The following is a 10,470-nucleotide window of genomic DNA, read 5'->3' as shown; positions in this document are numbered from 1 at the left end:
GCTGGTGAGCCATTAAATATTTGGAAAGTAATGTTTGCGCTCTGTTTCCGTCGACCTTCAAAGAATAAGGAGGTGGGTAATCTTAATTTTTAAACTGAGATTTTTCAGCCTAAAGAAAAAAAAATAAATAAATAAATAAAATAAAATAAAATAAAATATTTACATATTTGCAAACCAAAATGGATTATTATTGTATTAATATTATTATAAAATAACAGAAATCGCATCAATCTTGGAGAAAACGGTCAGAAAATAACTCTTAAAAATGGCAAAAAGGGAAACAAAATCTAATGAAAGCAATTTTTTTCTGATATATCGAATTTAATGTAGTCTATTAGCTTGAATATGAGAAGGTCTTACTTATAAGACGATTACGTTATTTTTATATTTTTTCTTGCTAGATAAAAGACATCTATAATGTAACAGCTTATATATTACATGTCGAAAATAGTTTAGGATAAAGAAAATTAAATAGTTTAAATTCCATACCTTAAGGTGAATCGAAGTAACACTTTTCTTTTGACCTAGAAATTAAGATATATGTGATAAACAATCTTATTACATTTTTTTCCCCCATCAGACTACGAATGGGATTCCAATTATAGTTCGCTGGATAGGAATTTAAACGAAAGAAATCATCTTATACCGTATCAATACAAAACGTTCAGTTACCATCAAAAACTAAGTTCCTGATAATCACATAAACATAAAATAATGTACTTTGTTCATCCCGCATTTAGTATAAATTCTTTGTCCATACGTTTCGCATTATACAAGATTTTGTTGAAAATCATTGTTGCTTGCTTTATGTCCTTCAAAGGGCGGGTTCAAGAGTAATTATGAGTAATACAGCAGGAGCATCAAGACCTGATAAACAACAACGGCAAAAATATGACTCTTTCCCATCTCCATCCCAAGTTTGTTCCCAACTATATGGCGAACCCGTTTTCTTCATCATTATTCCTGTGACTTGTACATTTTTTTTTTCTTTTATCCTGCACAAATACTCTGGTCAGTAATAATCATGTCTTGCCGAACCAGCTTTCTGTTTGAAAGGAACTTCACTGACCAGTTTATGAAGTACAGACGAAAACTTAGAAATTACTACAGAATGGTCCTCCATAACGATCCAGTAAAGATATGTACGAATGTTATTTTCAAAAATAATCGTGTTATTAATTTTTAAGGTACATAATCATGTGAAGCTGTGCTTTTCGCAATATAAAACATTGAGCTCGAAGTTTTCCGAAAGTTTCTTTTGTAGAAAATAAAAAAAAAAAAAAAAAAAAAACTGTATTTTTTATTAAACAACAAGTAAAAACTAACTAAATAAATAATAAAAAAACTACGCCGCTGTTCTAGAGAACAATAACTTAATAACGAATTACTTTTTCCTCTTCTGTGGAAAACCTCAGGCAACCGTGAGAGTGGACCAGAAAATGACAAGGCAGAACCTGGAAAGGTGCCATTTTCACGAAGAGACAGACAACTCAATATTATTACGTCATTCTTTTTTTATTTATTTACATCATATGATAGCTTCAGAAATTTTCCACGAATATAATCGTTCTGAAAATTGTATTAAACCTTTGGATAAAGAAAAGTATAGTGCAGAACTTTACACCAACTCCTGTGCGACTGCAAATAAAGTAGAAACAAATGACTGGAGTACATCGCGAGCGCTTTCTCGTATTTTAGAATATAGAATACTGCGAGAATATAGATACTGCGAATTTTTATTTTTCCTTTTTCACATAAACACAGATGAAACAATAATCGGAAATTCTTGACAATCTTTAAAAACGGCTTTTGAAGAACTATTTGTTTATTTCTGAACTACTTGTTTATTATTTAATTGTTTACAACCTGTATTCCACCAAAACAGGTAAATTATCATCGTCTACGTTCAGTAAAATTTCGTTTTACCATAAATGATGAATAAAAATAATATCGAATTAATCACTTCGAAAAATAATCATTTCCATTTTTTTCACTATTTTAAAGGTAATGAGTACTGTAACATGAAAAAAGAAAGCGATTTCAGTGTTGCGTGAAATAAACAAATCTCTGAAAATCTTGACCGGGAGATCAATACGAGAAAGAAATAGTAAAAATAATTAAAAAATTCAATAAGAGAGTGCAACATTTAAATATTTAAAAAAATTACACTTAATTAGAACATATTTTAAAAAATTTACACTGGGCACTGGATTTTTATTAAGTGCATAATTTATGTTGATGTTTATATACCCCTACATGATTATTACAAAAATAAAAATTTTCCTGTCATCCACAATTTGTTCTACTTTTCCTTACATTTACCGTTGCACTTTTTACCTTGTAAAGTATCATTAAAGTTTCTAACCAGTTAATTTTATATTGATATCCTCTCCTATCAGTCTCGTTTATATTTCCCTGTCGAAATTTTCCCCTTTCCTGTAAATTTCTAGCTCGCACGATATTCAAATTAGGTGGTAAGTAGAGAGTAATTAAAAAGAAGGTTCTAGAGAGTAAAATCAGAGCGTGTTCTGCCTGTTTGAAGCCCACGTTGCTAAATTGGTTCCCTCAAGATTAGTATCTGCGGCATTGAGTTATTCTTGTCATTAGACTTTCTTACGACAAATTCGGTAGGAGCTAGCTTGCGCTCTAGCTAAATTATAAAGCCGTTAGGTTAAACTTAGTTTCATTAATTTTAGTTCATCTATTATTTTTGAATTAAGCCAAAACTGTTGGCTTCTGTAAGTACGAGCTGGTGCCGACAGTTAAACTTCAGTTGAGTTAATAAAAGGGTCAATTACACTTTTAAGCAAAAAAAAAAAAAAAAAAATATATACAATTTATAAGCATATAAGAATAAAAATATCTGAGTGGGCACTACATGATTAAGCATGTAAGGCCTATTTATTAAATTAATATACACATTTTTAAATAAATAAATAATATTGTATAAAATTATTATACACATTTTTGCTGCAATTTATTTAAATTTATTTCCTCAAATTTCATTTGAGATCTAGTTCTCATTCAATTAATAAAGATCTCACTTCGCTGGAAGGCAAAAATGCATAAAAAATAAGAAGTCTGCATTAGAAAATCGTAAAATACAAAAAATAAAATAAAATAAAATAAAATAAAATAAAACACCAAATATAGTTAAAAACTGTTAAAGGAAAACAATTTTTGCTATTAAAATTAGTTTCTAGGCGAAAACATGCAACTAGAAGGACAGAATTTTAGATGCACAAAAATTTTAAGTTAACTCTTAGCTCCAATGAGCAAAAACATTTTTACGTTGGTGCACCAATTGACTATAGTAATAAGAACTTAAAATGTAAACAAGTAGCAGTACTATTCCGTTTTGAGGACCGTAAAATTCGCCAAACTATTGTTGATGCCAGTGCTGCCAAAAATAATTGTGGCAACCCTAAGGCAAGAAAGGAAGTATAATAGTAAATAACTATTTAAGATTTTTAGTGCAAAGGGATTCGAGTCCGGAAGGACTATTACTTTCGTTTTGACATTTTGTGTCAGACTCCTATAAATGTCAATTCAGTTTTCAAATTGTTGCCACCAAATCTTTAAGTCCTGCTTTTGTATTTGAAAAATTAAATAATGAAAAATCTGCATTAATGTATGTATGTTTCTCGCATTGAGATAAAACAACAGTATCTAGAGCCATCCAATTTTGAATGATGTAATCTTCCATACAATATGGGCATGTGGAAGCCCCATTTTGAATTCAAAATTTGTTTTATAATCGATTTCATATTTTGTAACACTTCAATGAATTTTTGATTAAAAGGCTAAACAATTTCAAAGCGAGCAAAGACAACACTGTACGAAGAAAAAAACTTTTTTGTTTCTAGTGCGCAAGACTCTGTATCACAAATGCTAAAGATATGCTCATTTTAAAATTATTTTGTGGCATTGCTGTTGCACTGAATTTTATGGTTTAAGTGCAAAGAACATATTTAATAAATAAATGTAACATGCAAGATGTTAAAAAACGTCTCTTTCGACGTAATTTAAAATCTGAAACATTTCAGATTTTTTTTATATCTTTTTTATTAAATATCATGTTCTTTGCACTTAACCCTTTGACGCGCGCTATATTATTTTTAAAATTTTTTTAACTAAAAACACTAGAAATCGAATATTATGATCCTAGAGACAAATAATATACGAATTAAAAAAAAAATCTACTTCCGCCCATTAATCTGTGGGTGGTGGTTTTGCTGTGAAACCAGCGTGCGTCTAAGACTTTGAAACTTACTGTAGTACTTAGTAGGAAAAAACAACTTACCTTTTTCCGTACGGCATTTCCAATGAATGACGAAATTTGCGATAAAAAATAAATAAATAAATTAAATAAATAAATAAATAAAAAAAATCTGAAATGTTTCAGATTTTAAATTACGTCCAAAGGGGCGTTTTTTAACATTTTGTGTGTTACCTTTCTTTATTAAATATCATGTTCCTCGCACTTAAACCATAAGATCCAGTGCAACAGCAATATCGCAAAATAGTTTTAAAACGAGCATATCTTTAGAATTTCCGATACAGAGACTCACGCGCTGGAGATAAAAATGTTTTTTCTGCACAACGTTGCCATTGCTCGCTTTGAAATCCTTGAGTTTGTTAATCAAAAATTCGTCAAAGTTTTAAAAAATAGGAAATCGATCATAAAACAAATTGCAAATTTCAAATTTGGTCTTCCACATGCTCATATTCGTTGGAGGATTACGTTATTCAAAATTTGATGACTCTATGTACCGTTGTTTTATCACAATACGAGAAATATACATACATTTATGCAGATTTTTCATTATTTAATTTCTTCAAATATAATGCAGGACTCTAACATTTTGTGGCAACAGTTTGAAAAGTGAACCGACATTTATGAGTCCGACGCAAAATGCCAAAACGAAACTAATAGTCCTTCGGGATTCAAATCCCTTTGGACTAATAAATAAATAAATAAATAAATAAATAATAAAAAAAACTGCATTTAAAAATTGCATCAAATATAAATTTTTACTTTATTTTACAAAGTATATCATCAGAAAAAAAATTATCATTTATGTAATTTTTCTGCAGCAGTGAAAACATAAGAACGTGCAGAATAAGGAAATTGGGACAAATAGATGGACAAAAGCCATAAATATATCCATGGGTTTTGCATCTTCCATAGAGGTAATTTCGTCAGTTGGGTCATAATCCTCAGAAAATTCGGGAATGGATTTCACTACATTCTGCATTTTATTCCATGTTACATCTGCAATTCTGGAAGGACCTGGTAAATTTATATCATAATTTTCTGACTGATCATCACTTTCATCTTCTATATTTCCATAAGCAGGAGGGAAGGGTTACCCCCTCCTTCACTTTCATCCTCAGAGACCACTGATTCTGGATCTGAAGATAATTCTTCAAGTAACGCTAATGCATCAGCTATTTCTAACCCTTTGCGAGGCATTTTGAATCTCAACAGTAGAAAATAAAATATTGGTAAAATATTTTAAATTTAATTAAATTTTTGCGCGATTTCTATTTTTAATTATTCAAAAATATATTTGCAATTTTTTGGAACCACACAAAATAATTTAGAAAATCATAGAGAACAAGCATGTTGAAAGCAGAGAAAAATCTCTGTAATGAAAAATATTTTATGGGGGCAGGTGCATGTATTGTTTGGTAAAACAATAACTCTGTGATTTCAAAACCCCTTATCTATATTCGGGTGAAAATAAACACTTCTATTTCAAAGCAGCAAACATTACTATAAAGAGCAGTGGTTTCAGGGTGCGACCACCGAGCCTCTAGGGGAATGTGAGCACTGTAACGCAATGCTCTAGTGGGGCAGTGGTCGTGCCCTGAAACCACAAAGGAAATACCATAAATATACACAGGTTGTTTATATATGCAGTTTAATTATTGCTGTATTTTTATTGTTTATGATAGAAATAATGATGTGCGATAAAAAAATTTTTAAATTTTAAGTTATTAATATAAATAAAAGGAAGTTATTTTGTCTCACTGAAAATGAATTTTAAAAGGCATCAGATTTAAAATACTAAGACCTAAAAAATGTATAGTTCTGCAGTAATTTTGCGTTATTTAGAGGTAAAAGATAAGTAATCAATCGGTTTTCACTCAAACAGTTTGGAAACAAGAGCGGAAAAAATTTCGAAAATTGGTGGTTTCAGGGCGCGACCACCGCCCCTCAAAGGGTTAAACCATGAAATTCAGTTCAGTAGCAATGTCCCAAAATAATTTTAAAATGAGCATATCTTTAGTATTTCCGATACACAGTTCCGCACGCTGGAGATAAAAAAGTTTTCCCCCCTCCGTAGAATGTTGCGACATTGCTATTGAATTAAATTTTATGGTTTAAGTGCAAAGAAAATGATTTTTAATAAATAAATAAATAAAATTATAATTAATAATTTAATAAATAAATAAAATGATGATTCATGAAAATAATTAATAAATAAAATAAAATGATAATTAAATTATAATTAATAAATAAAGGTAGCACACAAATCGTTAAAAAATGCTTGAACATAAATTAAAATCTGAAACATTTCAGATTTTTTGTGGTGTTTTTTTTTGTTTTAATTTAGATGAAAGGTTAATTTCATATAATACTTTTTTATTATTATAATTTATGTAAAAAAAGGTAAACATAACTGAATGGAAGCATAAGAGTAAATAACTATTTCAGATTTGGCGCGCTGTTTAAATGGGCGCGTTTGCTAGATTTGGCGCTTTTGCGCATACATTTTCACTGCAATTTTTTTAGATCCTCAAAACGGAATAGTACCCAAATAGCCACCATATAAAACTTATCCAAACTTTTAAATTTTTGATAATCCTAAAACTATTGCATGCAGATTAACTAAACGCATAAAAATCCTAACCGGAATATAGCAAAAAATGCACAATTTATCAAACATATAAGAATAAAAATATAGAGCTAATGGATCCAGGTAACAGAGTGGAAATATATATGCATACGTTCAGCATACGTTTGGTGTGGCCAATTGCAATGAAAAAGGGAAGTGCACAGCTAGATGCATTGTCCAGGCATGCCTTTATACCTTTACAAAGCTTTAAGAACAGCTTCTATTCCCAGCTTTTAGAAAATTCTCGTCAAAGCATAATTTTACCATTAGATAAAGGTGCTATGATCGCGAAATTGATAAAAGTGCATACTGCTGTGATGAAAAGCCTCAAGACTTGGAAAGGCTGATTGCATATACAATACCATGGGCCACGAAGGCAGAATTACATAATCACGGTACAGAAGAGGCTAATAGTTTTGTTTTGTGCAACACAAAGCTGTAATGGGTGCTACAAAATATTTATGTAGACACATGGCTAGATTTTGGTATGATCAACAAAATACTTGAAGCAATAGCTAAATTTTAAATAACAAAACCTTTAATTTAACCTCTTACACATTAAATTAACATCAACTATAACTGTCCCGGAGGAAAAAGGGCAACCAAGCGTGCTGAATCTCTGTTGCGGTTGCAGTTAGAAATATGGGCACACAGTTGGCAAGTAAACAAAAATTCACCTAGAATCCCCACATTCTGCATAAATTTGAAAATTTCTGCCCTTTACCATGCTTCAGAATTTCTCAATCGTTTAATAAATTGAAAATAATTCTCTGTCACATGCGGACCACTCTGTTAACTTTTATTGCGTTACATAGAGAAAAATGTTATAGGTTCTTGAGACAATTGCATAAAAGTGTCACTTATTGCGACGTCTGAAGCATCTACTCCGACCTCAGATGTTTAACTGGGCTCCGGAAGAATAGGTTTGCTAAAAGGTAGCCTAAGGAATGGCATTTTAATTTCAATCTAACTGTTCAGACGAATCCCTATACCAGAATAAGATTTACTCGTATTTTTAATAATACATATTTCTTACAATTTTTAAAGCACAGAGAATGAGAATGTGTGCTACTTTAGTCTGTAAATGTCTTCAGCAATTTTTAAACACCTAAAAATTGCTGAAGGTGAGTAAGGGTGGTTGATTGAGTGAAATCTAAAACAAAAATTACATTGTCAAGAAGAGATTCAATTCCATTTTCAAAAAGATGAAAACCTAAAAAATAAATAGGCTGTTTGACTAAAGGTGCATTTTGGAACATTTATGCAAAGTCTACATTCCTAGAGCTTTCAAATGCCTGAAGTATTCCTCAGTATCCTTAGAGGCTATAAGAATCGCCGATGAAGGCTTACACGCCTTCTAAATTTAGTGTGACTTCATCTATAAAACTCTGAAGTCGTGGATGCGTTGTACAGTACAAAGTCTGAAATTCGGACCTCAAAGCCACAAACTTTTTTTTTTTTTTTTTAATTAAAGCTTTACGCATGTGCATTTGATTTTTCCTTCCATAATAAAACATGTGGAGATTTTCACTTAAAAATTCAGATTCTTAATTTCACTCACACACTAAATAAAATACCTCTTTATGGAAAAACAATAATGTAAGCATAAATTTGGCTCCATACTCGAGTATCTACTTGGCATACATCTCAAACCGAAACATTTACCTATTTTAGATCCCTGATGCCAACCTGGTGAGTCATTATTTATTATATTTTGCTTTCATCACCGCATGTTTATCAATACATGACAGCTTCAGTAATAACTCATGCTGTGATGTCTAAATTTTTTCATATTAGTAATTGAATAACAAGAGTATGGCAACCTTTTATGCTAACATTACACTTGGCGATGATTATAGATTTTTAAATGCTGTAAGAAATGTTGACGAAGAAAAATTCAACAAAAATTTCTTTTCATATGCTAAAAATAGATTTTGTTAATGAAACTCCTAGACCAAATTTAGTGCTATTCTAATTAAGAATAACTGATATGTTATTCATTATAAAGCCAGCAGCGGCGGCAGAATATGTCGGCACTGGACGGCAGAATTTAGGGAAGACAAAAAATTTTTGGAATTTGGGGAAGCACCGAGTGGCAAAACTAAGGAATGAGAAGTTTTTATGATTTAGGGAAAGCACTGGGATCCAAAGTTTAGGCACGGTGAAAATTTAGAACTTAGGAAAGCGCTTTGTAACAGAATTTAGGACCCGTAGACTGCACCAGGCGATATCGAGCGCCGGCTCTAGATAAAGCCTTAAGTATATGTGGGAGTTTATTTATTCAGGACTTGGATTAGTTTGAAGCATGTGCAAGAAATAAACGCAGGTATAGTAAATAATTAAACTAATACAATTCTGGCTTAATTCAGTACGCAATAGGAGTAAGACAAATTTAGCGAAACTTGGCTTTCATTGCCAATCTTGTGAAATACGGCCAATAATGTATAACGGACACTATTAAGCTAGGCTAAAATTATCTTTACTGATTCTAAGGCATTTCAATTAATGTAGCAGACTGCGCTGCACCCTGATCTTCTAATTTGATCCAGCTTATTATTTTCTGCAGACTGTTATTATTACTGCAATTTTATAAATTAAGCTTGAACTTTAAATTATGTCAAAAAGAGTTTTCAAAGGATCTACAAAGCGAAACCATGTTTCGATATTCATTAAACAAAAAGTGGAATTGCTGCAAAAAATGGATAAAGGCATATCTGTCTCAAATTATACAAGAAGTATGGCATTGGAAAGTCCACTGTATATGACACAAGAAAAAAGAACTTTTTGAATTTTTTGTGGAAGCATCTTACATTACTTACATTGAAAACATTACAGAAACTTACATTGAAAGAAATGTTTAATAAAGGAAACAAATAAAAGCTTTTTTTTTTTTTGTAAATTTTGATACCCTTTAGATCATAATTGTTCTTTATTTCATAAATTACGATTTTATATTTTTAATTGTATAATTTCTGCATGCCATCTTACCAGATTTAAATTGATGATCTATTATCCGGAAAAATCCCAAATCCGGAATTGCCGAAGATCCCGACCAGTCCAGATTTTGGACTTTGTACTGTATAAGCCAAATTGCACACAGGTGCCTTCAAACAGAATGGGGTACATATAATATACCTATAGTAAATATACCTTAATAAGGTCTTTACATGTTCTGCCAACATAAGGCACTGCATCGAATGGGTCCTAAATTTGGCAAGGGGTGTGCCCCCAGTCAAAAGCTCCCAACCACTGCTACCTCCTGGGCATGCAGGGTCACCACTCCCGGTTCTTAGGTTTCATAGTGGCTAACCTAGTTATTTGACTGATCATCAATATGCTGCCCACCAGTACTACACAGCCTTCCTGTCACTTCAGAACATTACCTTGTAAACTCAGTGCCCTCCCACATCTAGCCTCTAAGCTACAGAACCATCAAGTCTATAACAGTCTTACCCCCCCCCCCAGAGGTCAAACCCTATAAAAGATCCAACCCCGAGTTCTTGAATTGCCAGGTTCATGAATGATATACCCTGTGGCCGAGAATGCCTAGGTACAGATCCTAGTC

The sequence above is a fragment of the Stegodyphus dumicola genome, chromosome 1 (genome assembly GCF_044657685.1).
Source record: "Stegodyphus dumicola isolate Sdum_Otavi_A_Nest chromosome 1, ASM4465768v1".
NCBI classification, from domain to species: Eukaryota; Metazoa; Arthropoda; class Arachnida; order Araneae; family Eresidae; genus Stegodyphus; species Stegodyphus dumicola.
This window is presented reverse-complemented; position numbering follows the sequence as displayed.